The sequence below is a fragment of the Arvicola amphibius genome, chromosome 1, assembly GCF_903992535.2.
Source record: "Arvicola amphibius chromosome 1, mArvAmp1.2, whole genome shotgun sequence".
Taxonomy (NCBI): domain Eukaryota; kingdom Metazoa; phylum Chordata; class Mammalia; order Rodentia; family Cricetidae; genus Arvicola; species Arvicola amphibius.
In genome coordinates this window covers 30,173,772-30,201,649 of record NC_052047.1, presented here as the reverse complement: position 1 = coordinate 30,201,649, position 27,878 = coordinate 30,173,772, and the positions used below count along the sequence as shown (strand labels likewise).

At 44.1% G+C, this 27,878-nt stretch overlaps 1 protein-coding gene across 8 annotated transcripts in view; it reads right to left on the bottom strand.

Annotated features, from left to right (window-relative positions):
• Fryl (FRY like transcription coactivator) overlaps positions 1-27,878 on the bottom strand; it is a 232,418-nt gene that overhangs the window by 175,573 nt on the left and 28,967 nt on the right. For all 8 annotated transcript variants that reach the window (XM_038321732.1, XM_038321751.1, XM_038321741.2 and 5 more), the window contains exon 2: positions 21,334-21,511. The gene's annotated coding sequence lies outside the window, so the exon portion shown is untranslated. The remainder of the gene's footprint in view (positions 1-21,333; positions 21,512-27,878) is intronic.

Sequence of the window (27,878 nt, the reverse complement as noted above, 5' to 3'; positions counted from 1 at the left end):
TCTTCCATTCTGGCGATACTACTCATGAATTCCTAGACAGTCAGGTTACAATGTTGTAATTTTGCCCTTCCCAGAATAACCTGATCTTCTAACCTCAGTTTCCCAGGAAGCCCAACTTCCTGGTCTTGCTAATTATTCACCAAGCAACTTCAGTTATGCCCCAAACCTACAGTTAAAGTCTTCACAGAAGTTATCCAAGGAGATGCTAGGAGACACACACTCAAGAGAAGCACAACAAAGCCCTACCATTTCAACAAAAACCATCCTTTCTGAAAATGTTTTAAATGTTATGCATTTTGTGTGTGCATGCATGCTTGTGTGCATATTATGGTACACATGTGGGTGTCAAAGGACAATTTGCGGGAACTGGTTCTCTCCTTCCTCCAAGTAGGCTGACAAATCCCACTGAGATCCTCAGATTGGCAGAAAGTCCCGTTTCCTGCTGAACAACATAGCCAGCCCGAAACTAACAATTAATTAGCCAAATTGTTTCAGTTCTTGCTTGTCAAATAAAGGGAGCATGTGGTCCACTGGCAGAGGGTGTCTTTTCTATTTAAAATTGTAATGGTTGAAACATGTTTGGAGGTCATTAAGGCCACTGATTAATGTGTACATTTATTGCATCGATAGTTTTTAAAATTAAGCAATGGAACATGATTTACCTAATTATAACTCTGCGGTTTAGTAAGATCAAATGTCACAGAAAATTCATGTAAATTTTCAAAAGCATAATTTATGTGCTTTTATACAAATAATTTGCAATGTGAGTCTTAATATCTATGTGAGTTCAGGTGTGTGAGCACATGTACATACATGCCTCCATGTGCATGTGTGTGTGGAGCGCAGAGGACAACTTTAGGGGACAGACTCAGAGACTATCCACCTCTTTCCACATAGCCTCTCACTGGCCAGAACTCATCCATTCAGCCCCAGGGATCTCCCTGCCTCTGCTTCTCCAGCACAGGGGCTGCAAGCCACAGCCAGTATTTCCATGAATGTTCTGGGGCTTGAACTGAGGCCCTCATACTTGCAAGTTAAGCACTTTACCCGATGAGTTATTAATCCAACTTTTCAATTAAAGAAAGGGACCGCACTAAGCAGCTCAAGGTCATGAAGCAGGCAACGGCCGTGGCCTAATAAATCTCCCTTCTTCTTTCTGTTTATTGCTTCCAACAAGTCGAGCCAAGTCTGACATCTATAAAAGAAACCAGAGGAGCACAAATGCCCACTGAAGATTTAGATGACCTACTTCTCCCAAATTTATTGCAGCAAATCAACTTCTCTAAATTCCAAGAAGAGTGGTACTTGTCCCCTTCAGTATCACCACTTGCAACAAAAGGTTTTAAAAAGTCTATCATACTTCATCCAGTGATGACATTTCTCAGAGCAAATTCTAGAAAGATAATCAGGAACGCACGCACAAATTTATTTTAAGGATGATCACAGAAGGAACCCTTGCTGGGCTCAGAGGCATACATCTTTAATCCCAGCTCTCAGGAAGCAGGGGCAGGATGGTCTACGTATCAAGACCATTCAGGGCTACATAATGAGACCCTGTCTCCAAAAACAAGCACCCTTATCCTTAGACACTTCTGGTGAGAACGTCAAGTAGGTCAGCCACTGCAGAAACTGGCATCAAGTTTTCTCAAATGCTACAAGCAACCAACTATGTGACCTAGCTACATTAAGTTTACCTGAAAGACAAGTCACCTACCTCTTAGGGACAGCACCATGGTCTGCCCAGCAATGCTCACACCGGCTAAGGTGTGAAACCAACATAGGTGTCCCTCCATAGGAGAATGGAGCAAGAAAGAGAAAGGCGGCACATACACAATGGACAGTACTTTTCATCCAGCCAGAGGAATGGTTGATGGACAGATTAGTTCATCTCCCAACCCTCACCAGAGATGCTTCTCTCTACAGCAGAGGGTGATGAATTCGGAGACTCACAGCTGGGAAAAGGGCAGGGCACAAGAGGCTATGGGGTTCTCAGTTCTAAACCCCTTCCTTCCAAGGCTCCAGATCATCGCAGGAGATAGGGGTGGGAAGATTGAAGACCCAAGAGAGAAGGTATCTGCAGGAAAACACCCAATGAAGGGGTGTGGCCTTGCTGAAGTATGGGTGGCATTGTTGGAGGAAGTGTGTAGCTGTGGAGGCAGGCTTTGAGGTCGCTTTTGCTCAAGCTTCGCTGAGTGTGACACTCAGTCTACTTCCTGTTGCCTGCATATCAATATGTGGCAGCTCCTTCTCCAGCACCATGTCTGCCTGCATGCTGCCATGCTCCCTGCCATGATGATAATGGATTAAACCTTTGAAACTGTAAGCTACCACCTCAAATGTTTTCCTTTACAAGAATTGTGGTGGTCATAGTGTCTCTTCAACACAAATGAAACTAAGATAGACCTGCACGCACAAGACCAAGCCAGCCCAAATCCCAGCATAAACAGGAGAAGGGCTGGGGAGATACTGGCAGCTGATGACTGCTGAGGGAAGAGACCAGTTTTCTTCAGGGATTCGAACCCTGAGAGGCTCCTCATGCTCCAGGACATGGGTCTATACCTAGGCACAGTAAGTGGAGTCTCTGGGTTAAAAGCAGAGCACATGAAGTTGGGAAGGAAAACGAGGAGTGGAAGTAGGGAAGAAACTAGAGGCTAAGGGAAAAGGTTTGATCAAACCACATTATATTTTTAAAAAAAAAAAAAACACATTATATGCACACAAGAAATTCTCAAGCTATAAAAAAGAATAGCATGTTGTTTGCAGGAAAGTAGATAAACTAGAGGTAATCACACAAGTAAATGAAGCCATTCTCAGGCAGACAACTACTGCATGCTTCCTTTCATTTGTGGCTCCCAGGCTTTGTGTAGACACACAAAATTATATACATACAGATGGCATGAAAGTAGAGACAAAACAGTCCAGGAACAAAGAGAACTAACAGGAGGGGGCAGGGAAGACAGGGATAGAGAGAGATATGCCTAAAGTACATTACATATTTAAAATTACCTTATATGATCTGGTATAAAAACAGACATTTTTAGAATATTCAACCTTCTTTTCCTAGGAATAATGAAATATTGCAATGGTCAACGAACAAAATAAAGGGGAAAAAATGCTATATTCACAAGATGAAAAGATCCACTTAAAAAAAATGAAGCCAAATGCACTCGGCTAACACTGCAACTCGCTGTGTGTTTTTAAGCACAAAGAGGAGAAACCAAAATATTGATAGTGACTTCCCCATTACAAAAAAGAGCATCACAATTAAAAGCAACCAACAGACCCCGAAGGAGGGACTCCTGTCTTTATGACTGACTACACTCACTTGCTCATCCATAAATAAGGGTGATAAAATCTCTCAGGGCTGCCGTGAGAATTAAAAATGAAAACTACTGAAACAGTGTTTGATCTATGGCAGGGAGCTCAGCTTGTTTATCACAGATGCCGTCAACAACAAAACCTGCAACAATTCTCCAATAAAGCAATAAACGAAAGCCTGTCAGAATTTCCACACCTGAGGCTAGAGAGATGGTTCCGTGGCTAAAAGAAGTTGCTGCTCTTGCTGAGAACCCGAGTTTGGCTCCCAGCACCCACCTGGCAGCTCACAACCACCTCTAACTCCAGCCCAGGGTCTGATGCCCTCCTCGGGTCTCTGCGGGCATGCATGTGGTATGCATACATATCCGAAGGCAAAACACTTGAACATGTACAAAATGAATCAGGAGATAGTTGTAGAGGTTCTTATTTTACGTGTGAGTGTTTTGCCTGCCTGTGTGTGTGTGCACGACACACATGACCGGTGCCCGCAGAGGTCAGAAGAGGGAGTTAAAACCCTTGGACTGGGGTTACAGAAGGTTGTGAGATGCCATATCGGTGCTGGGAATCAAACCCAAACCCTCGGAAAACGGGAGGTCCAACTGCTGCACCATTTCCTCAGCTCCAAGATACATTTTTAAAGTTAAAAACCTGTAGTTTAATAGCAATGTTTAATAGTTTTGTGCTTCACAGTAATATCTTGGGGTTTTTTTTATACATTAAACATTTTAAACAGAATGCCACTCTTCAATTTCTAGTGGTTACTGGATAATATTATCTTCACTTGTTCCTTTCTCTACCGTTTAGCTTTAAGCTCTGTTCTTCATGGCTGCATGCAATATTGCTGTATCTTGATTGGCAGTTTGTGTGCAGAGTTTTAATTTTCCTCCTCAAAAGTGAGTCTTGAAACAGAACTGCTATCTCAAATGGTATGAGATGTACTTGGCTCTCCTCCCAGACTAACCTGTCTGTGATGCAGGCACACACTGGCTGCTCAAAATGCTCATTTCTCCCCGCTTTTTTCCACTGTGTACTATAAAGGCTTTAACCGTTATCTTATACCTGGATCTTATTTTTTGGTACAAGTACTTGTTGAAAATTTCTTGGCTCCATTTATTCCATTTCAAAGATCTCGTTCTTCCCTGGCGAGACTGCTCAGTGGTAACACTTGCTGATAAGCCTGGCAACTTGAGTTCAATCCGCAGCACCCAAGTGGTCAGAGGAGAGACCTGACTCCCATAGCTTGTCCTCTGATCTCCACACACGCATGCATATGTGTGCAGGCATGTAACACGAGGCAATGTAACAGAGATTAATATCCCTCTTTCCCTTTAGATCCACTTCAGCAGCCCCCTCTCCACTTAAATGTCAGTGTTCCTGTGTTTCTGCAAATTCTCCAAGAAGACTACGTACGAGTCTACTTTATCGGCTAAAATGGGGGGTCCTTGTCTGTTAGGACTCCATGATCACATTTTGTTTTGTTTTGTTTCTCTGTCACACTGAAATATTTATGGATGGGGTGTTATGACATAGGACACACATCAAAATAATCAGGGGCTACGGACCAGAACGGTGCAAAGGCCACAAGCACTTGAGCTAAGTAGCGGGCACACCACCACCCATTCTCCATCTCCCCTCTCCGTCTAATATTTTTAACTACATTGTTTTGCTTCGTTAATCTTTAAAGTAGATGTGATGATGAAAATAATGTCTATAAAAACACTTCTACCAAGATCTTCGAAGGCAGGTAATTCAATGATTATAAATAGAACGAGACCAAAAGTATTTAAGGCAAAGTCGAAACTGAAGCAAACCTCTACAGTTCTTAGAATCTCAGCGTGCTTGTCAGTAGCTCCCACAGATAAGAACAGACTCCAAGGCCTTTTCCAAACTGGCTCTCTAAGACAACCTCCGCAATTATATCACGAGGAGCAGGAGGATGCAGGAGCACAGTCGCGTCTCTGTGTGCCCACAGGAACACTTGATAAGTCATTTTACTATGTAGCAGTATTAAATAATCCAAATTCTCCTGGTGCCCGAGTCCTATCTCGGTGTCAAGCTAGGCACATCATAAACAGCACTTGCAGGGCCACAGTTTGCAACAACAAAGAGCTTCATTTCTGCACAGACGCCTCTGAGCGAGGCCAGCATTTAAAAGGGGGTGGAGGGCATCTCCGAGGAAATATCACCTGGCTGTGTACAGGAAGCATTTGACCTCCCAGTCAGGTGACCCTGGTAAGGGAGGGACTAAGGAGCCTTTCTAAGGACAAAGGGAGCAAGAGCTACACACCCCACAAGGCGGTGGGAGGACAGGAACCAGGGTTTCTCAAGCTCTTCTCCACAATTTTAAAAATATACCGAAAGTTTATTCACGGTTCTGTTTTCTTTAACAACCTACTATACATGCACACATGCGGAGGTACCTGGAGCTCCCTACAGTATACTGTGATCATCTCTCTAGTATACATGTGTACACACAGAGGTACCTGGAGCACCCTACAGTATACTGTGATCATCTCTGAATTATTTAGGAGGAAAAAAGATACTTCCATCATTCTCCATGAAAATAATTGTCTTCAACGGGCAAGGAGCAGGGGCTGAGTGTCCTCCCATTCCCTGAGCCGTGGACAGGTTACAGCGGATGGGGCTCAAGGAGCGGGTGTCCAGACACACTCCTGAGAGAATGACCTCGAAGGCTTCCTTCCTGCTATAAAACCCTGTGGTTCCGAGCTGTGGCCTCAGCTCCTCTAAAGGGTGCAGACACCAGTTTGCTTCCCACCGACACTGGCAAAGTTGCTCTCCTATAAATAGTCGCACACGAAAGAAACATGTGTTGAATTCAACCGACAATATGCAAACTCCACGTGACTGCCAAGGCCTCGCTGCTGAAATACCAGGTGCCTACGTACTGCCAGGTACAGATCAATCATTCGGTATTATCTGAAAACTCATCAACAAGCTTCAAATTTTTTAGATATGTATTTTATGTGGAAAAAAAAAAAACACCCATAAAGCAAATGTGTGTTCATAAATGATATAAGAACAATTCATTTAACATTATTCTAAAGTTTACTCAAATTACTAGCGTTTAGTTTTGATGGGGCTACTTTTTCTCTTGTTAGCTTAATGAAAATTAATTGTTTATGATTCTTTTTTAAAAGAAAATAAGCAAAACTATAGGCCCATTACAAAGGGAAAACAACGGCAAATTTCAGTCCAGCGGTGACCAGCGGCAGTCCCCAGTCAAGCAGTTCTTAGCTGCAGAGTTTCCTCTACTTTTTGTTTTAAACACAATAGCTTGTTCAAAAACAAACCGAATTCTCAATGGCATCGTAGCTATTCCCGTATACATTAACTTTCAATACTTCATTATGGTTTAACTTACATAGGGACAAAATCTATTTAAAGGCTTTTGATTTTGGTCCACAATCAAGTGTTTGATGAGAACAATGTGGTAACGCCCTGTATTTTTATACTATAAAAACATGAACATAACACTTCCCATGATCTCCTGAAAATCACAATACAAACCCACCTTTCTATGACCCTGACATTTTAAATTAAATTACTTAGAAAATATCTATAATATTACCAAAAAAAAAAAGTTTCTGGTTTTCAGATGAAGATGTTTCTGCAGCATCCAAAGGTTCTTTTCTATGAGAGACAATTTTAAAACCCAGTCCAATTCCTTCCCTCTCTAGATGTGAATTGCTATTAGCATGAGGCCTACCTTAAAGGAACAGAAACCTGCCAGAGGTGCGTCAGGAGGCCGAGGCAGGCGAATCTCTATGAGTTCAAGGCCAGCCTGATCTACAGAGTGAGTTCCAGGACAGCTAAGGCTACATATGGAGAGGGAGGGGGTAAAGAGATCCTGTCTCAAAAACAAAGACTAGAGAAAAGTAGAAACTTTGCATTGCAGAAAAGGAAAAAAATAGGAATAATGTGGATGGAGAAGGAGGGTATCAAGGACTGTTAAAGGGAAAAGGTATCTTCGGGGCTGGACTGGGAACACAGTTCAGCTGACAGAGCACATGCCCCCATTCACAGAGACCCTGGCTTGTGATCCCTAGAACCAAATAAGCAAGGCATGTTGTTGGTACCCACGTATAACCCTGTTGTAATAGAGGCTGCTTGTTCATTTCCCTACCGTCCGGCAGCTTAGACCCGAAATAATCACACAGAAACTATATTATTTAAATCACTGCTTGGCCCATTAGCTCTAGCTTCTTATTGGCTAACTCTTACATCTTAATTTAACCCATTTCTTGTGATTTGTGTATCGTCACATGGCTGTGGCTTACCGGTAAAGTTCTGGTGTCTGTCCCTGGCGGGGCTACATGGCTTCTCCCTGACTCTGACTCCTTTCTCCCAGCATTCAGTTTAGTTCCCCCTCCCCCGACCTACCTAAATTCTTTCCTATCAACAGGCTAAGACAGTTTCTTTATTCACCAATGGTATTCACAGCACACAGATGGGAATCCCACATCATAACCCAGCACTTGAGAGGTGGAGACAACAGGCTCAGGAATTCAAGATCATCCATGACCATATATCAAGGTCAACCAGGCTGCATGAGACCCTGTCTTTTTTTTTTTTTTCGAAGGGCATCTGTGAACCAGCTATTGTCATGGCATTTCCACCAGCCAGAAGCAGTGTCTCATGTCATTAGCTATCCAGCAGAGCTCCTAGAATCTCCAATAATGGCATTTAGCCACAGGAGCCACAAAAGGCTTGAAGGGGTCTACAGACAAAACAGAAGACAGACATTCATGTTTCAGGTGCTCTGAAGTTACGAGTCCGTCTGAGTTACAGTCATGTACAAAACAGACAGGCTTCAGTTGGTACGGAGGAGGGGGCAGCCCTCCCTGCTCGAAGACAAATTAGGAAGACAATTTATAACTCCAACTGCTTCCTGCTTCTATGTAGAAAGCTAAGAAAGAGAGTAATTCTTTTTCTTCCTTTTAATATATTTGTATTAATTCCTTGAAAATTTCACAGATGCACACAATGCATTTTCATCATATTTACTTCCCAGTCTTCCCCCAGCTCCTCTCCCAGGTCCATCTCCCACTCCAAGTGGGATTCCTCAAAAGCCTCTTAAGTTACATACTCAGTAAACAGCACTGCCTCACTGGAAGTCTCCCCAGCACGACTCCCGGGGTGCCTGGCCCTATAGCCAGATCCTATCGCGTGCCCCCAGTTACATAACAGCTCTTGGCTCTGCCCTCCGAAGTGGCTATCTGCTACTGCCTCCTCCCCACATTCATGAAAGAAAGTATTGTGCTGGGTACCAACGGCCCAGCTGATGGTCCCTCCCTAGAAATGTGTAAAAGATAACAAGGAATTTATTCACATCAACATCCTCTATACAGAAAACAATACATTTCAAAGTTAGTAGTAAAACATTCCAGATTGGTTTGGTCACTACAGATGACCATATAGCACAAACACGCCACAGAGCTTACTCCTCCTCTTACAGAGCACAACCAGCAACCGAGACAGCCCCCAAATAGGAGTCAGCAAGGCCCCTCCGACTCCACCCACAAACAGGCTCTTCACGGTGGTTAACTTTGGTCTAAGAAAACTACAAATATAGGAGGGGAGAATTCAGAGTTGGTTCGCTGCACCCCAAGAAATGACACCCTAGAAATTCCAACCAATTAAGAACCCATCAAGAACAACAAAACCAGCACCCATCACTGCCAGCCAGCCACTAGGTAGGACTAGCTACAGCTGGTGCTTCACAGGCACACCTTCATTATAATCCAACTAACCACAACCTGTGTCGAGGCTCAGCCTCACAGGGGGAACTGAGAGCACCAGTCAATGAACTCTGAAATACCACACATCTGGTCCTCTTATCACAATAAGCTACTACACGGAGTCGTGTCAGATTAAGCATGGAAATACAACTGTGATTTCAATACACTCTTTTTTTTTAAATTTTATTGTTTCTATTGAGCTATATATTTTTCTCCACTTCCCTCCCTTCCTCCCCTCTCCCTCCTACCCCCAGGATTCCCACACTCCCAATTTACTAGAGATTTTGTGTTTTTCAACTTCCTTTGTAGATTAGGTCCAATATATCCTTATGTGATCTAAACTTCAGAACTCTCAAAACAGGATCATTAAACATAATTAACACATAATTTCTACTAAATATTTCATGCAATGAATTCATTATAGGAAACTTTAAAAAAAACATATTGTGACCAACAAGTCAAAGATCAATTTTATATTTCATATACTAACCCTAATCCTTTCTGGTGAGGTCTAATTATGTAAGTCCAGTAATAAAGGGAAACAACCTCGTTTCAGCCATGATTTTTAAAAATAATCTCCAGTCTAAAGCACAAACATCCTGAAGAAGGAGACTAACGCTTTTAAACAGCTGTGCACAGCTTTGAGGGTGGACCTGACAAAGACATGAACGACCAACCGCCATCCTGCGGTTTATATGAAAATCTCTCCTGAGTGTCCGGGTGCCCCCTCCGCTTTACTCCAGCTCTGTCTTAAGCACATACTTGGTCCTTGGCTCATTGCCACAGAATTCCAAGTCAGCGGAATAAGGACGGTCTCTGGACCAGTGTCACATGTTGATCTTCTCTCTCGGGGTTTTAAGATACCCAGAAATCACATTAAGACAAAACTAAACATTCACTGGTAGATGAACTAGTGCAGTGGTTCTCAACCTTCCTAATGATGCGGCCCTTTAACACAGTTCCTGACATTCCGTAACAGTTCTGGCACTTTTACGAACCGTAACGTAAACATCTGTGTTTCCCAATGGTCTCAGGTGGCCTGTGAAAGGGTTGTTCAAGCCCCGCCCCCTGCAAAGGCACCAGGACACACAGGTATGGAACCGCTACATTGGTGTGATGCAAGCAGGAAAGGTGATGTTGTTAGAGCCTTCTAGAAACTAAGCACCAAGAACCGAAGGTAGCACGGAAACCGCCCACCTGTCCATCAAGCCACGCCCTACACAGACGACAAGCAAATATGGATAGGATGGGTCTGTAACCAGAGATGCGCCCTGACCTCACCCAGTTCTCAGACCCTTCTTAACCTCTTCATGGGAGAATGTTTCAAAATGGTACAGATGTGCTGGCTGAAAAGACAAAAGCTATCTTTTAACACACCAGGCTTCAGAATTCACATTGTGATTATTCTAAACACTAATGCTCATGTGGATCTAAAAATGGGGAGGGGGAGACTTGGAGAGGGTCAAGTGAGGCAGAGGCACTTCTCCCACCTTGGCAGGCTCCTTCAGCAGGGCTGCCAGTTACATGAGCCCCACGTGGAGGGCATGCAGTCTCTGACAACTTCACCTTCTAAGCCGTTCACAGACACGTCAAACCAGGAGCGACACGGAATTTACTGGTTTTGTAGACTCTCCATTTCATAGATAACTTCTTTATCACTCTCACTAAATATATTATTACTGGCAATCAGCAGCACAAGGTAATTGTGTCTTACCTATGAATACCAAAGATTTGGAAATTATTTTTAAAAACTCTAAAATCCTATTCCCAGAAACTAAGTCTCAAATTCCTAATTTCAACTTAAGCAAGTTCATTTAAAAATTCCATTGCAATATTTGACCTTAATATAAGCAAGGCACTAACGTTAATATTGTTGAAATATTTTAAAATTGCAATATGTCTTTTAGGTAATTTGCTTTTTAAATGGATTTAAAAGAATTATGCTTTGGGGCATGGTGGCACATGACTTTAATCCCAGCACTCTGGAGGCAGAGGCAGGCAGATCTTTTGAGCTTGAGGCCAGCCTGATCTACAGAGTGAGTTCTAGGACAGTTAGGGCTACACAGAGAAACCCTGTCTTGAAAATAAAAATAAAATAAAATAAAAGCTTATGTTCTCCTACATTTCAGATCCCCCAAAATAAGTCCCATATGGTAAAGATCCAAAATTTCATTATATAGAAATACTAAAAAAACAAAAAGCAGTTCTTTAATTCAATAGTTGGGCCAAAGACATGAGAAGATTAATATCTGAAAATTCTTCTATAAAATAAATCAGCAATTATCACCCCTCAACAAAAACCCATTTCCATTATGATTTCAGAACAGTGGTGTCCCCTGACAAAGCTGTGCACGAGTGGCAGGCACAGAACACTAAGACACAACAACTCAACAGACGTGACAGCCTCGTGTAAAGGAAGATGGGAGAGAGAAGAAACCTAGAAGGATTTGTTTGTAATAATCAAGTCATCTTACAACCTGTCTCTAATGAGCAAGCACACTATCTCCTCACAAATGAAACACGTTGACCAGCCCTGATGTACAAACAATACCCGGTGTGAGCATTAGGTAAAAACTAACCCTGTCAATAAGCAAATGATCACTTCTAATCAAGAAATCAGCCAGAAGGACAATTCTCCACATGATGTATGGGGGGGGGGGGGTGCACAGGTACCTTTAAATATACTCCACGGTCACAACTTTAGTGGCCATTCTCTGCCACCGTGAAAACTGCAAGCTTAGTGTCCTAACTACCCTTTCCTCCAAGTTCCCAGGACGCTGCTGCTGCTGCAGGAACACACTTCCATCAAATCAGTGTGGAGAGTCGAGCGCTATCTGACATGTGCTGAAGGGTAAAGATGGCTTCAAAAGGCAAGTCAGGCTTTCTGCGGAATAAGGCCACTCACTTCCTGAGGGTTCTGGTCAAGGTGCCGGAAGCACTGTATCTGACACCTGTCTCTTCTTAGAGATCCCCTGACTCCGCCTCCTAATCTCACACAACTCAAACAAAATTCTCTTCAGTCCCATGAGCTCTGAAATGAAGAACGTACAGTTCTTTCCACTACGAGTAAACCCAGGAGTGTTCCTAATATAACAAAGACCACGGTGAGCCTTGGAGTTGCCATTAGCAATAAAGGACAACAGGGTATGTGGGTCAAGACTAAATCTCACTGACAGGCTCTAAAACGGATTAGGGGGGCTGGAGAAGATGGCTCAGTGGTTAAGAGCATTGCCTGCTCTTCCAAAGGTCCTGAGTTCAATTCCCAGCAACCACATGGTGGCTCACAACCATCTGTAAAGAGGTCTGGTGCCCTCTTCTGGTCTTCAGGCATACACAGACAGAATATTGTATACATAATAAATAAATAAATATAAAAAATAAGATAAATAAAGTAAAACCAAGGTTTAAAAAAAAAAAATAAAAAAATAAAACGGATTAGGGGAAGTTAGGTGTGAGCCTTCAGGAAACAGGAAAAAACAGGGTAGAAAAGTGTGTGGGCAGATGTGTCATGGTGGACAAGCAGGCTGAGAAGCTGAGGAAGGGAAAACATGACGGGTGCTTGGTTGCCCACAAGAAGGGAGCCTCGGGAATCTAAAATACATGATACCTCATCCCCAGGTAAGACATCACTCGTCCCCAGAGAAGGAAGGGGCTCCGGGGCTTGTTGAGAATGTATTAGATGAACAGGTCAGGTTTTCAGGGTCTCGTGGAGGGCACCCTGCCTTGAAGGCCTGACCCTCAAGTGCTGGGATTACTAAGAGATATACACTACTACAGCCTGTTGGTGTGCTGTTGGGCATCAAGCCCAGGAGACGTGCATGCCAGGCAAGCCCTCTACCAATGGGTACAGCCCCAGCCACTAAATGATCTGCCATTTCTAAGTTGTTTCTTGAAGCCGACTGGAGGGTAAAGGACTAAAACAGGGTGGACTTTTTTTTTTTTTTTAAATCTGACTAACCGCTAGAGTTCTTTTAAAGACCACAGACGTAACGATACAAGGAATAAGTTTAGCCCTGGAGCAGAACTAAGAATTGTCCACAATTGAACTAACAGGCACTATCCCTCCTTTGTATATTACCACTGTCTTCGTACAGCTACTGGCCTACCTCTCTGTGCACGGCGTCCCATGATGGCCCGCGTGGCTTCAGGGACCGCGAGATTTTCCTCCACTATATTCTATTTTCATTTATTTTTAAGACAAAAAAAAAATCAATGTGTATTATAACCTCAAAAGTCAACTTAATGAGATCCAGAATCACCTGGCAGGTGAGAGGCCTGTGGGGGATCAACTTGATAAGGGTCATTAAAGAGGGGAGACCGGCTCTTGTGGTATAGGATCTTAAACTGTGTAAGAGAAAATGAGGGAGAGGGATAGAGACAGAGAGAGAGAGAGAAGGGAGAGAAGTAAGCGCGGGCCTCGGGCACAATGTGACCGGCTGCTTTAAGCTTCTGCTGCCTCGACATCCCCACTATCACGGACTGTATCTTCAACTGTGAACCCACACGAACCCTTCCCTCCCTTCATTTCCCAGGTTGTCTGGGTCACTTTTCTCCTCAGTGCTATGACAAACATCGTGAAAGAAGTAAAGGCATTCAGGCCATTCTCAGTGGGAGCTCACAGGCACGCCTTTTTATAGCTAGGGAAATGGGGAGGGGGTGCTGCGGGACAATGGTCTTGTACTCTATGAAGTTTTGTCATTTGTGCTGGTTTAATAGAATGCTGATTGGCCAATAGCCAGGCAGGAAGTTTAGGCGGGGTCACCAGAACTGGAGAATTCTGGGAAGAGGAAAGGCTGAGTCTACAGCTGTCACCCAGACACAGAGGACGCAAGATGAGAAGGCCTCGCTGATAAAAGGTACCAAGCCATGTGACTAACACAGACAAGAATTATGGGTTAATTTAAGATTTAAGAATTAGTTAATAGGAAAGCCTGAGCTAATAGGTTAACCAGTTTATAATTAATGTAGGCCTCTGTGTATTTCTTTGGGACTGAACATCTGTGGGACCAGGCAGGACATAAACCTCTGTCAACATGGGGGGATATCGGTACTCAGGAAATGGGGAGAGGGGTGCTGGTGATGAGGAAATGGGGAGGGGTGCTGGTGATCAGCAAATGGGGAGGGAGTGCTGGTGATCAGGAAATGGGGAGGAGATGCTGGTACTCAGCTCACTTTCTCCTTTTCTTCCTTTTTATTCAGTCTTGGACTTTGGGACATGAGATAGTGGCTCTGGTAAGTCTCCCCTCATGCATTAACCCTATCCGGAAATACACTCAGACACTCAAGATGTGTGATATCCTTGATTTTAAATCCAGTCAAGCTAGGGTCTAGGTAGGCAGCCCAGGCTGTCTTCAGACTGCATTCTCCATTCGTCAGTCTTGGGCCTCAGTTTCTCAGGGGAGGAATTTTTTTTTCTTTAAGCAAAGCAAATGAGATGACTCCTTCAAGCTAGCCAGGTGTTGTACATCTGCTACAAGATCCACTCTGACTCAGCATCCTTCCCTACTGTTTCCGGTGTCTACAAAATGCCACCAGGACTTTTTTCATCATCAGGTTAAGCCTAACGATCTCTCAAATCTCAGTTTAAATGATCATCAAATTGCAACCCATAACCTCTCCAATTTAATAATGCCCAGACCCTTGAATTCTCTCTTGACACGTTAACCACACATTTATTTAGACCCGCGTTTAATATGAATTCCCCAAGGAGACCACTGCCCAAGGGCAGGGATTATGACTTACCACCTACTGCCAAGCTGCAGGACTTTAAACTATGGCAGGTATTGCTTACTGCATTCATTTTAAGTAAAGCTGCAAAAGGGCCTTCTCTTTCTCAACTAGGAAGATAGCCACCACACCAATAGCTGATAAAGGGGATGCTGGAATACTGGTTCCATGGATAAAGTCAAATTCTATCTGGGGAATGTTTGAAGAAATAGTTGGAGTCTGGGCTATATAAGGGGAACTATCAAACATCAAATGATCAGAAAAATAAGTGGTCCCCCAATGGAGAAGGGATAAAAAAAAAAAATGAAGCAGGCAGGAAGTGGATTACAGAATACCTCTGCTGTCAGGAGGAAACAAAGGTTGGTATTCCTTATAATAAAAGAGCTTATTTTAAAAAAAAAACACACTAAAAGCCCAAAAGGGGGGAGGGGCTAAGGAAATGAACAATTAAGAGGCAGAAATGCAACTTTACAATAGAAAAACCAATCTCGTTCAAGAGGAGGAAGGTGGAAATTAACTTAGTAGGACCCCCAAAGGTTTGCAAACATATTTTATGACATAGTTGGGTATACCCAAACACCCACTGATGAGAACACTAAGTCTTAACTCTCAGGCTATATCTGGAAATAGCTAATAAACCTGCACATTCACTTAGCCTCTGACCGTACAAAGCCACTTCTAAGCACCCGCCTGAAGTATGAAACAGTGAGATTAAAAGCAGCATACGTATGTTCACCGCAGTGCACTTCATATTAGCAGAGATTAGGAACAGCCCAATTCTGATACATTCAGTGAGGTCTTCCGCGGCTGTAGAAAAGATAACCAACAAACTGGAAAGAGTGATTTTCAGGATATGTCAAAGGAAGGAAGGGCTACAGTACACTCAGCTTATATTAAAAAGAGAGAGAAGAACATAACCTGTCTATATGTGTTTTATCTTATTTTCTATATGTGTTTTATCTTATTTATTTTGTGACCGGGGCCAGAAGAGGGCCTTGGATTCCCTGGAACTGGAGTTACAGGTTGTGGGCTAACTGCCATGGGTACTGGGAGCTGAACTGTAATCCCCTGACAGAGCAGCAAGTATTCCTAACTGCCCAGCCATCTCTCCAGCCCCGCCTCTTTATACTTAAGAAAAATCAACTGATTTTTTTTGAATGGTTTTCTTAAAAGAGGAAAAAAATAGGAAGTAACTCCTTTCAATAGACCTTGTTTTGTGGATGTTGTCTTTGGATCCACAGAACTATTATAGATGACTGCAAAATAACATTACATCTTATACGTTATTGTGTTTCTAAATAAGTATAGCCAGTTGCTGGCTTAACTACACAGAGGATTATTATGGTATGTCTTAGAGGCATGCCAATGGCTCCCACCTCCTGGTATTCACACCCATACACAAGCCCTTCTCTTCAGCATGGAGTGGGTTTGGAGACTTTCCTGGGAAAACAGAATGCCGAAGAATGCCAGTGTTCATAGCGAAGCAACCCATCAGCAACAAAAAGGCAACAACTCAGTCTCTGGAGTGTGTTTCTTTTTACAACATGGGGTCCCAGCATAATGTATCCATTTGGCCTTTAAAAAATGATGGCCTGGTCTACAGAGCCAGCTCCAGGACAGTCAGGGCTATGCAGAGAAACCCTGTCTCAAAAAACAAAAAACAAAAACATGATATTCTGATGCATGCTGCACATAAATGACCTTAATAACATGCTGAGTGAAATAAGCCAGCCACAGACAGTGGAATGCTGGTATGACTCCACACAGGAGGTCGTCAGACCCTGAACAGAAAGCAGCGCCATGGGATGGGCAAATGGAGAGTTACACTGAATGGATGCTGTGAATCCATTCACTTCAACCAACTCAACCCTGGAACAGGAAAAGGTTCTGCGGATGGAAGAGGGTGATGCGTGCGCAACAGAAAGAACGTGCCTTATGCCACTGAACACGTAAATACGCTGCAATACAGTCAGGGTGGGCAACTGTACACGAGGCCCTAGGTTTAACTCCCAGCACTAAAGAGAAAGAAACAAAATTCTGACCTACAGCCAGGAAGGGTTTAAATCCTGCCAAAAGTCACAAGGGTGAGCCAGGATGCACCAGGGAAGTTTCTGTGACACCCCTCCCCCACCCCAGGTTGAAATGACTGTGGCCCCAGAAAATATCATCATGGCGGTTTATGAGAAGATCTGGCTAGAAGCACTCACCAAGCTGCACTCCAAAGAAACAGACTACACCAAATGACAGAGAATGATGGTCACTGGGGTCAACTGGAACCTTAGGGAAGACTCGGTTACACGGCCACAGACAACTAACGCACCCGGTACTTTTGCTAAGCATTCTTTGGGGCATGTGCCCTATGTCCAGAAACAGTTCACCAATCCCACCCCAGAGGACATGTGAGACGGAGTAAATAAAACATATGATGCCTACAAAAAGCATGCAAAAGAATCCAGGGCAACTAGACTCCATCAGCTGGAGAAAGGACAAACAAACGGTGGCATTTCACACAATGAAACAGTAAATATGGTGAAAAGAACTGTCCTTCTGCACAACAGAGGGGAATCACACAGACAGTCAAACAATGGGGAGCTTCACAGACACCTGCAATGTTTGTTGCTCTCAATTGGGCTGTATTTGTTGGTTGGTTTAGGTTGTTCTTTGGTGGTGGTTGTTGTTGTTGTTTGTTTTGAGGGAGGGTCTCACTATGGAGCTCTAGGTCTGGCTGCCCTAAAACTCACTATAGATCAGCCTGGTCTTCAGCTCACAAGGATCCAGCTGCCTCTGTTTCCCCGAGTGCTGGGACTAAAGGTGTATATATCACCATACCCAGCTAGTTTGCTCAAAATCACAGCAATCCTGCCTCAGTGTCCAAAGTGTAATAATGAGTCACCATGTCCAGAACCATAATTTTTTTAAAAAGCCAGAAGAGACTCTCTTATTGCTCAGAGTCTTGTGTATGAGTAACTATTTAACGTTCTAGTCGTATTATTCCTGGTGTCATAAAGAACCAGATTTGTAGCTGAAATTAGTATAAAATGAAGAAATAGATACATTAGGATGCTGAAACTAAACCAAAAGTGCCAATTTGTATGAGAACCCCTAGAGCCTGGATTGTATTCTTAAATAAACTATACAACAACAAAAAGAATCAGGATTCCTTTGAGAGACTGCTGACACCAGGATTGGGGAGGAAATGTCGCTCCAGGTAGCCAAGAAGCTACTGAAGAAGTTATCCCAACTGGGTAACAAATACATGTTCCATCTAATACACTAAAAAGAACTACAGTGTTAAAATGCCTCTGTTTTGCAACCCCTGGAACAGTTCAAGAGCCCCCCAAACAAGGGGTCAACAACCAATTTTTTAAATAAAGTTTTATTAGAACATAGCTGCGGCCATTCATTTACATTGACTGGTTGCTTTCCCTTTACCTTAACAGCTATATAAGCCACAAACCAACCTTACAGGAGAGAGAGAGAGAGGGAGAGAGGGAGAGAGGGAGAGAGAGAGAGAGGGAGAGAGAGAGAGAGAGAGAGAGAGAGAGAGAGAGAGAGAGAGAGAGAGAGAGAGAGAGAGATCTATCAACCCCTGACCTGATTGTCATTGGGATGCAATGCTTTATGGGAGATTGGGGAAGGCCTGAATACTTGGTATGGTTTGACTGGGAATGGCCCCCATAGATTCATGTGTTTGAATGCTTGGCTCATAAGGGCTGACACTACTGGGAGGGGTGGCCTTGCTGGAGTAGGTGTGGCCTTTGTTGGAGTAGGTGTGGCCTTTTGGAGAAAGTGTGTCACTGTGGAGGCGGATTTTGAGGTCTCAGATGCTGAAGCCAGGACTGTGGATCAGCTGCCTGTGGATCCAGATGTAGCAGAACTCTCAGCTTCTCTTCTAGCACCATGTCTGCCTGCATGCCACCAAGCTTCCCACCATGACAATGGACTAAACCTCCAAAACTGTAAGCCACCCAGTTAAATGGTTTCCCTTAAGAGAGTTGCCGTGAGCCAGGTGGTGGTGGCACATGCCTATAATGCCAGCACTTGGGAGGCAGAGGCAGGAGGATCGCTGTGGGTCTCGGGCCAGCCTGGTCTACAGGACAAATTCCAAAGATACACAGAGAAACTGTCTCAAAAACAAAACAAAACAAAAAAAGCTCCCATGGTCATAGTGTCTCTCAACAGCAACAGAAACCCTAACTAAGACAAATCTTGAACTAAAATGAAGACATTGATTTCAATAGCATAGAAAGGGAATAGTCCCAAGCAAAGATGAGGTAGAAGGCAGAAGTGAAGGGAGTAAGGAGGGCCAGAACTTGGGGCTCAATCGTAGGGCATCAACACTAGCTGGTTAATGGCTTCCAGCTGCCCCTAGCCTTCTTCAAAATACACCTGAATTTTTTTAAGGGTTCTAGGCTGAATTCACTGACCTTGAAAAGCAACTAAGGTGAACATAGTCAGGCAGGTCCAGGAAACATAAGCACCACTAATGCATCAGAGAACAGTAGAAAAGAGGAGAGAAAGGACATCTGGGCCAAAGAAGGGGAGTCCTGGGGGTCAGCAGAAGAGAAGACTAAGAATGCAGGAAGAAAAAGATGAAAGGCATCAACTTGCAAAAAGAGGCACTAAGTGAAAAATATTCTTATAGCAGGCACCTTACTCCTGTCTCGTAACTCACTGATAGACCAAAACTGTCTCACCAGATGGGAGAGGGAAGAAACCATACCCTCAAATAAAGACAATAAAATAAAGTACAAATTCTTTGTTTGTTGAAATAACAAGGTATTACATAAAACCTTTTTAAACAAACCCACAAACAATTTCATTGACTCATTGCATGCAGGAGAAAACTGATGTCTAAGACTAATTAGTTTGCGCTCTTTATGTAGTTGATGGTAAGAATTAGAGTTGAACCACGGGGACCCCTTCTTTCCTCTACTACTGAGGCCCCCTCTAACACCAGGCCTCCCACCTGGTGACTTCTTTAGTATTCTAATAGTCACTTGGCAATTTCGTTCATAGATAGCAAGCCTTTGGTAAACAGGTGTTAACTGCCTCAAAGAGAGCCTCCCATTGTAGCTATGTGTTCTACTCAACCTTCCTCCTCTGCCCTTTCTGTCCACAGATATGCTCTGAGTAAACCTCACATATGAAAAGGCACACGCAGGGCACCTCACATATGAAAAGGCACACGCAGGGCCATGCACTAAAAGCAGCTGACATCACACCCCACTCTAAAGATGTCCATGGATGTTTTTGCATGAATTCCAATCACCAAGACTGGAAGAAATCATGGAGAACAAAAGCCAGTCAAGTACACACTGCAAGTTCATGTGTCTGTTACTCTGGACTGTCTCCCCTAGGAAACTAATAAAATATTTTTAAGGTCTGGGAATAGTGGGGGGAGGGCAGAGTCAACTGACTTGGCTAGCAACTGAGGGGGCAAGGCCTGCCCCGAGCGTGAGGAGTAATGCCCTGTAAGCCGGGGACCCCAGTGGAAGAACAGCGGAAAGAGGAGACGGCCCTTACCGGTCCTCTTCCTCTACTTCCCAGTCACTTCCATTTGCCATACCTTTCTGCCATCACCGTGCTGCCACCGGCAGAAAAGCCACGGAGCCATCTGACCACAGCCTGACGCCTCTGAAACACGAGTCCAAAGAAATCTTTACTCTCTTCAAGTTGACTTGCTCAAATATTTTTGTCGTAGCAATGAGAAGCGACCAATGCAATTATTAGTATCATTCACTAATATAAGGTATTGTTATAGCAGTAAGGCAGTACAGAAAGACTGTTTTAAAGCTCCCCAAAAAAACCTGTTACTGCTACTTTTGGATGTAGTTCAGAAGAAATTACCAAAAATAACTATAGCATATATAAAGAGAGCGCCTAGGAAAGGCAGTCCAAAGAGCAACCATCTCATGGTTCCCAGCATCCTCTGAAGGGGCAGGCACCAGGCTGACAACCCCCCCCCCCAGTTCCGTCCACAGGACCCACGTAATAGAAGGACAGACTCCCACAAGCTCCACGTGTAGGACCCAGCCACAACAAGCTCAACAGAGGCTGAGTCTCAGTATTTTTCCCTAAGGCAATACCTGGTGGCAAGAAAGACCACAAACTGAGACCACCCAGGCACCACCCAGGAACAGACGGTCCAAAGGAAATTCCTAACATTCCAACCGTTATAAATAGGATCACCTGCCAGCACACACCCATTGCTTTTCACCAGGACACCCCTAGACAAATGTCGCCAACCAGGGGCCTGAATCTTAGAAAGCTCTTACCCCAACCTTTGCTACTACAAAAACCCAACCCTAACTGAGCTCAGGGCTCTCCAATTATTTCAATACGTTAGACACAACGAGAGACGGGGTTTGCAAACTTGTACAAGAATAAAAGCTGTTTGCTTTTACATCCAGGATCAGTCTCCTAGTTGGTTTTAGGGGGACTCCGTGGTCTGGGCATAACACATTGTTACCACCCACATGCAAAATAAACAAACTTCATTTTTTTTTTTTAAAGTATATATCCTTACCACTTAGAAATGGATTTTGAGGCACAGGGTTTGTAGAAAAGACACCAGACTTGGAAAGGATCCATCTAGAAGCTTTTTCAACCTGGAGCTTATACTTTACAGGCACTGAAGTGGGCACGCTGGGAAGCAGCAGCGGTGACTCTCCATGGGTGAAGCAGAGTGTGCAGAATGTCGAAGGCTGGAAGACAGAAACAGGAGTGGGTTAGTCCTAACAGCCAGGGCTAAACCAAAAAGTTCATGGCACTTCAGTTAGCAAAATAAGTATGGCAACTGACAACTTGGTCAAGAACGTGCTTGCAAAAAATAAATAAATACATACATAAAAAAAAAACTGGGCGGTGGTGGCACACGCCTTTAATCCGGGGGGGGGGGGGGGGGGGGGGAGGCAGAGGCAGGAGGATCTCTGAGTTTGAGGCCAGCTGGTCTACAGAGTGAGTTCAAGGACAGCCAGGGCTGTTAAACAGAGAAACCTTGTTGCAAAAACAAATAAACAAACAAAAACCTCAGGGTTGGGAATGCTCCTTAGTGGTAGAGCACTTGCCTAGCAGGCATAAGGGGAAAAGCATCTCAAGGCTGGGCAGCGGCAGGCAGTGGTGGTGGTGCAGACCTTCAAGTCCCAGCTCTCGGGAAGGAGAGGCAAGCAGCTCACTATGAGTTCCAGGCCAGTCTAATCCCCACAGCCAGTTCCAGGCCAGCCAGGGCCTGTCTCTAAAACAAACAGTATTTCAGCTATCTATTTGGAGACACAGGACAATGCGAATTAACCTTCCAGGGCTCTAACTTAAACGGTTCTTTTCCGCTGCTACCATCTTCTCAAGTATGTTACAATCTTAAAGGAAATGCCAGTCATGGCTACTTATTTCTTGAGGAAACAGGGTCAGAATAGTGTTTCTTTGGCTTAAAGACACAGACAGCATCTGGGACCTTGGGACCTTTCTTCCTACACAAGGGCCCTGAGGGCACAGGTGCTCCCAGATGCTGGGAGTGGTGCCCTCCACACACAAGGTCTACAATTAACCACTGACCTCGGAAATACCACCCTCCACTTACAACTGCGCAGCAGAGAGACAGCTGGATAGCAAGATTAGTATGGGGTCGTTTGTAAAAGAAAAGCAGAAAACACAGAAGGATGTGTGAAAAATGGGGAGGCTATGCATTCCACACAGCTGCAACACACAGATGCACTGTGAAAAGTGGGGAGGCTATGCATTCCACACAGCTGCAACACACAGATGCACTGTGAAAAGTGGGGAGGCTATGCATTCCACACAGCTGCAACACACAGATGCACTGTGAAAAGTGGGGAGGCTATGCATTCCACACAGCTGCAACACACAGATGCACTGTGAAAAGCCAGGAGAAGACCACCTGGCTACGTGAAATAAGCGACAGAACCCTGTTGGATTCTGTATTTAAGAAAATAGCATGTTGAGCTGGGCGTGGTAGCGCATGCCTGTAATTCTAGCACGTGGGGGTGGAGACAGGAGGATCCGGCGTTCTATACCAGGCATTAGATACCAGCTTAGGCTGGTAGCCTCAACAGCACTTAAAGTTACAGCAGAAGTGGGTCAAAGGATCACCCGAAGGGGACCGTAACGGAACAGGCGTGGGAGCGGTAAGGGCTGTCTTAGCGTTTGACTTCTGAAATGTGTGTTTCCAACAAAATTCAACTCCAAACAAGTTCTCAAAATAAGCTAATTCCTCCAGATTCATAAAGTCACATACCCCAGGGCCGCCCTTCTGAAGAAAAAAACAAACAAACAAAAAAAAAAAACAGTGGCTACTTCCCTCCTTGTCCCTCAGGAAGACCCTGGAATCCAACACACTCTGAGTGCCAACTGGATACGGCACTCCATGCATCAGTGAGCTGGGCCGCAAACTGTCTTCTGGGCACCGTGAAGCTCCCCCGTGGCCCAGGAAGGTACCGAGCCACACCACTGAGACTGACAACAAACACAGCCGCATGTGAACAGGCCCTCTAAAATGTTCACAGCACTGACTTGACTCGAGAACTCAACCGCCTACAAAGTTCTACACGCAAATGCCGTTTGTGCTATTTAAAAAAAAAGGCATCCGGGGTGGGAAAATGATAAATTATGGTTTACTAGGAAGATGCACCATACATTACACTTAACCTAGAGCTTGTAACTGAATATGATGGATTAACCACAAATTCTTTAAGTGGGGTTGTTGTTTTATTAGTTCTTTGAGAATTCTGTACAATGTGTTTTGGTTCATATTTATCTCCCTCCTAACTCTTCCCAGATTCACCCCCATTTCTCCAACCCCCTACCTTTGTGTCTTTTTTTTCCCTTAAACTTGTCAAGACCAATTTGTGCTGCCCAAATATTTTTCAGTGTGTGCCTTCCACTGGAGTGCGGTCGACCTACCAGACAGAAAACTGCCTCTCCCTCTCCCAGAAGCTAAGGATGGGATTTCCGTCCCAACTCCCTTCTCCATGGCGGGACTTGGTCTGGCTTGGACTTGCACAGATCTTGTGGATGCAGTCACAATGGCTACGAGTCCCTCGGTGCAGCTGTCTGCAGTGTCCGGAAGCCACTGCTTCCCTGTAATCACCCTACGCCTCAGGCTCTTACTCTCTCTACTCTTTCACCATGATCCCTGAGCCCTGGGAGGAAGGTTCCCTGTATCCATTCCCTTTAGCGCTGAGCATTCTGCATTCTGCTGTTTCTGGTGACTTAGCAAATTGTGGGTCTCTGTGTTAATCACCATCTACTGCAAATAGATGCTTCTCTGTTTTTACTCTGTCCCTGAGCCGCTCTGATAGAGTATAAAATTTCAAAACAAAAAAAAAAAAATAAATAACCCAAAGATTTAAAAAAGAATGGGGTGAATGAAAGAGGCAATCTTTGGGCTGGAGAGATGGCTCAGTGCTAAGAGCACTGGTTGCTCTTCCAGAGGACCTGGGTTCAATTCCCAGCACCACATGGTGGCTTACAGCTATCTGTAACTTCAGTTCTGGGGATTCTGACACCCACACACAGGCATACATGCAGCCAAAACACAAACATAAAATAAAAATAAACTAATAAGAAGCTCCTCAATAAGAAAAGAAAAAAAGAGGCAATCTTTAGTAAGATACATTTAATACAGTTCCAAAAACAATGTGCAGAAATGTTACTAAGCAAAAAAATAAAACTAAAATTTAAAAATTAGTGTATTCACTAATATACATAGTTCATTACAGTAGACATTGTAATCGACATATAAAGTGCATGTATATTCAATATGTGTATGTATACAGTACTGTACATATATACAAGTATATTCAACATATACAGTAGACACTTGGTATTTGTTGAATTGTTACTAGTAGCAAGGGTTCTTCTGAGGGACAATCACGGATATACAATGCCAAAATAAATTTAAAATATGAAAGGAAAATACTTTTATTTCTAGGCAGTGGTTTTGAATAAGTGATGTTTCAGTTAAGATCAGCTGATCTGGTCTGTCACCTGGGTATCCTGTCCCTTTAAGAGACAAGCCACGCCCCCTCCCAGCCCCTCCCCTTCCTCTACTGGAAGCAGATATCCAGCTTCCTGCAGCCTGCAGTCTGCTCTCTGTGTCTTTCCATTTTCCCATCTCTCTCTCCCCCTCCCTCGCCTCCTTCCCTTCATAACCCACTGGATAAACTCTAGACTTACTCTGCATGATGTATCTGTCTCTCACCGGCCGCGGTCCTCCACCCACCAAGGTGATCCCCCCACCACGCCTGGGGTCACCCGCCACTACCCCTCGTGGGACCGCAGCCCCTCATGGGACTGGCCTTCCCACCTTATGTCTTTAAAAAAGAATAACAGTTTCTCTTCCACTTTTCTCCCGAAGAGTTATTGTTATGATGATGACAGAAAGTCCGCTCTTCAACGTAAGAAGGAAGGTGCTAGGATGGACGTCTGTGCCGCTCCCAAATTCACATTTTGACACACTAACTCAGTAGAGGACAGACTTTCAGGGGAGCCAGGTCATGAGGGTGGGGTCCCCTGAGTGACAATGCTACTGTCCCTAAAGGCACAAGAGAGCTTGCTTCCTTTATCTACCAAACCAGGAAGTGGGCTCTCTCCAGATACCAGCTCTGCCTTGGCCATAGACTTCTCCACCCTCAGGACTTGACTCAGCAATATATGGCATTCCACTGCCACATTCCATGCCGACTAAGGCTGATGGCACTAGGCAACAAGAACATGGCTAAACCCTCACATACCATTAGTGGGAACAAAAAGTCAAAAGAGAAACTCCGGAGAAACCTATATGATCTGCAAAGGATAAACACCACCCAGGAATTCCACTCTTGGGGTTACAAACACAAATGAAAATATATACCACCCCCACAAAATGCATGGTCATCATACCCTTTTATACAATTGCCAAGGGTGGAAATAGCCCAAATGTTACCTACTAATGAATGGTCAACTGAGGTACGAGTACCTGCTGGAGTATTACCCTACCACTGGAAGAAACAATGTACTGAAATGTGTTATACAACGGATGATCTGTAAAATAGTAACTGACACAAGCTGATGTCCAGAGCAGACAGATCTACACACAGAGAAAATAGATGAGCAGGCGCCTAGGACCCGAAGAAAAGGGAGGAATGATGAAGGCACAACAATCAACTGTGGAGATGCAACTGTCTGTGAGTTCACAGTAGCCACAAGTTGTAGACGTTAAGTTGGTAATTCATAGTGGTATGGGAATTATTATCTCAACAAAACTGGTTCTTTCTTAAAAATAACTATACTCAAACTTGTTTATCAATAACCCAGTACCTGCTATATTATTTGCTATCTTGCTCCTTTCTAGTCTGGGAAAGCCTTGGGTCTAAACGTAACACCAGACTCCTACCAGCCATCAGAACAAGGACAGCCAAGGCTTCTGGATTTCAGCCTCCAGAAAGGCTGTTGGAGTCAGAGGGTCCAATGCTTTTTTCTCCTAACAGAACTATATGCCAGCCAGGAAGAAAATTTGTCCTATAATCTGCTCAGGTCAGTTGTGTTTATTATAATTATGTAATTTAGTCAAGTATTACACATCAAGAATGAGAGTGAAAAGAAAATGTTTTGTCTCTAAAAATGAACTTTTATGACCTAAAGGAAATCACTCTAAAACACATTATACAGAAAATGCCCTGACTGTAATTCAAAAGATTAGCAAATTTAAAATATTTATATATCTAGTTATAGTGTTTAAAGTATGTACTTTCCAACTTATTTCAAACAACTTTCCTTTTCTTGTGTGTGTGTGTGTGTGTGTATGGTGGTGTCTGTGTATGTCTGTGTGTATGTCTGTGTGTATGTCTGTGTGTCTCTGTGTGTCTGTATGTGGTGTCTGTGTGTCTGTATTGGTGTCTGTGTGTTTGTGTGTGTGTGCGCGTGCACTCACATGAGTGATTATGCGTGTGCACAGAGAAGCCTGAATGACGTCACTTTGGTGTCTTCCTCGACCTCTGCAGTTTACTCCCTGACACAAGGTTTCTCTGGGGCAAGAGTTCTGTGCGTCCTGCCTGCACTAGCTCAGCAGCTTTCTATGAGGAGTCCCTGCCTTTGCCTCCCAAGTCCTGGAATGACAGTGGTCCACACCTTCCCTACTCTGAAAAGGGTGCTGAGATCCAAACTGTGATCCTCATGGTTGCCTGGCATGCACTTTATCCTCTGAGTCATCTCCCCAGACCCTTAAAAAATAAGTTTTCTGCTAAATAATCAACTGCCAGCATATTAGGCTACAAATATTATATGAGAAAGCCTCTGAAGTTATTGGGGGTAGGGTAGGGGAGAGTGTTGTTGCTTTAAAGATAGGAAGTCCTATGCCCCACGCAGGCCTCAGTTTCATTATGTATGTCATGGAGATCGGCCCCAGATCCCTAAATCCTTCTGTCCTCATCTTCACCGTGCCTGGCTGTGTAAGTTATTTTTCTAAGGAACTAATACAGGGACTAGACAAGATGGCTCGTTCAGCAGTCAAGAATACTGCCTGCTCTTGCAGAAGACTTGGGTTCAAATTCCAACAGCCTTGGCAGCTCACAACTGTCTGTAATTTGCTCCTAGAGAACACCACAGCCTCTTCTGGCCTCATTGGCAATTCACGTACATGGTGCACAGGCACATACGAAGGCAAAACACCCATACACATAGACCAAGAGTAGATAAACCTTGCTTTAAATGGACTAACACATGTCACTGTTACTCTAAAGAGTGCCCAACCCTGCTGAGTACCCTCTGAAGAAGACACCTGGCTTGTCAAGTCTCCACACCAACAGCACCCCCATCATCTCAAGGACACTCCATCTCTTCAACTGGATGCAGAAGCCCAAGGCCAACCCCATTTAGTCAACTCAGACCCCTGGGTCCCCCCCTTCCCAGGCACTTCACCCCATAGACATTTTACTTCTAATCCTCCTTTTTCCAAAGCTAAACTGCATCTCACCTATGTATTCAGGTGACCATTGTCTCAAAATGAAAACAAAACCTACAAAACTGGAAAATCTCCCTTGGTCATTTACACACGCGTATGAACTCCATGGGCCTCAC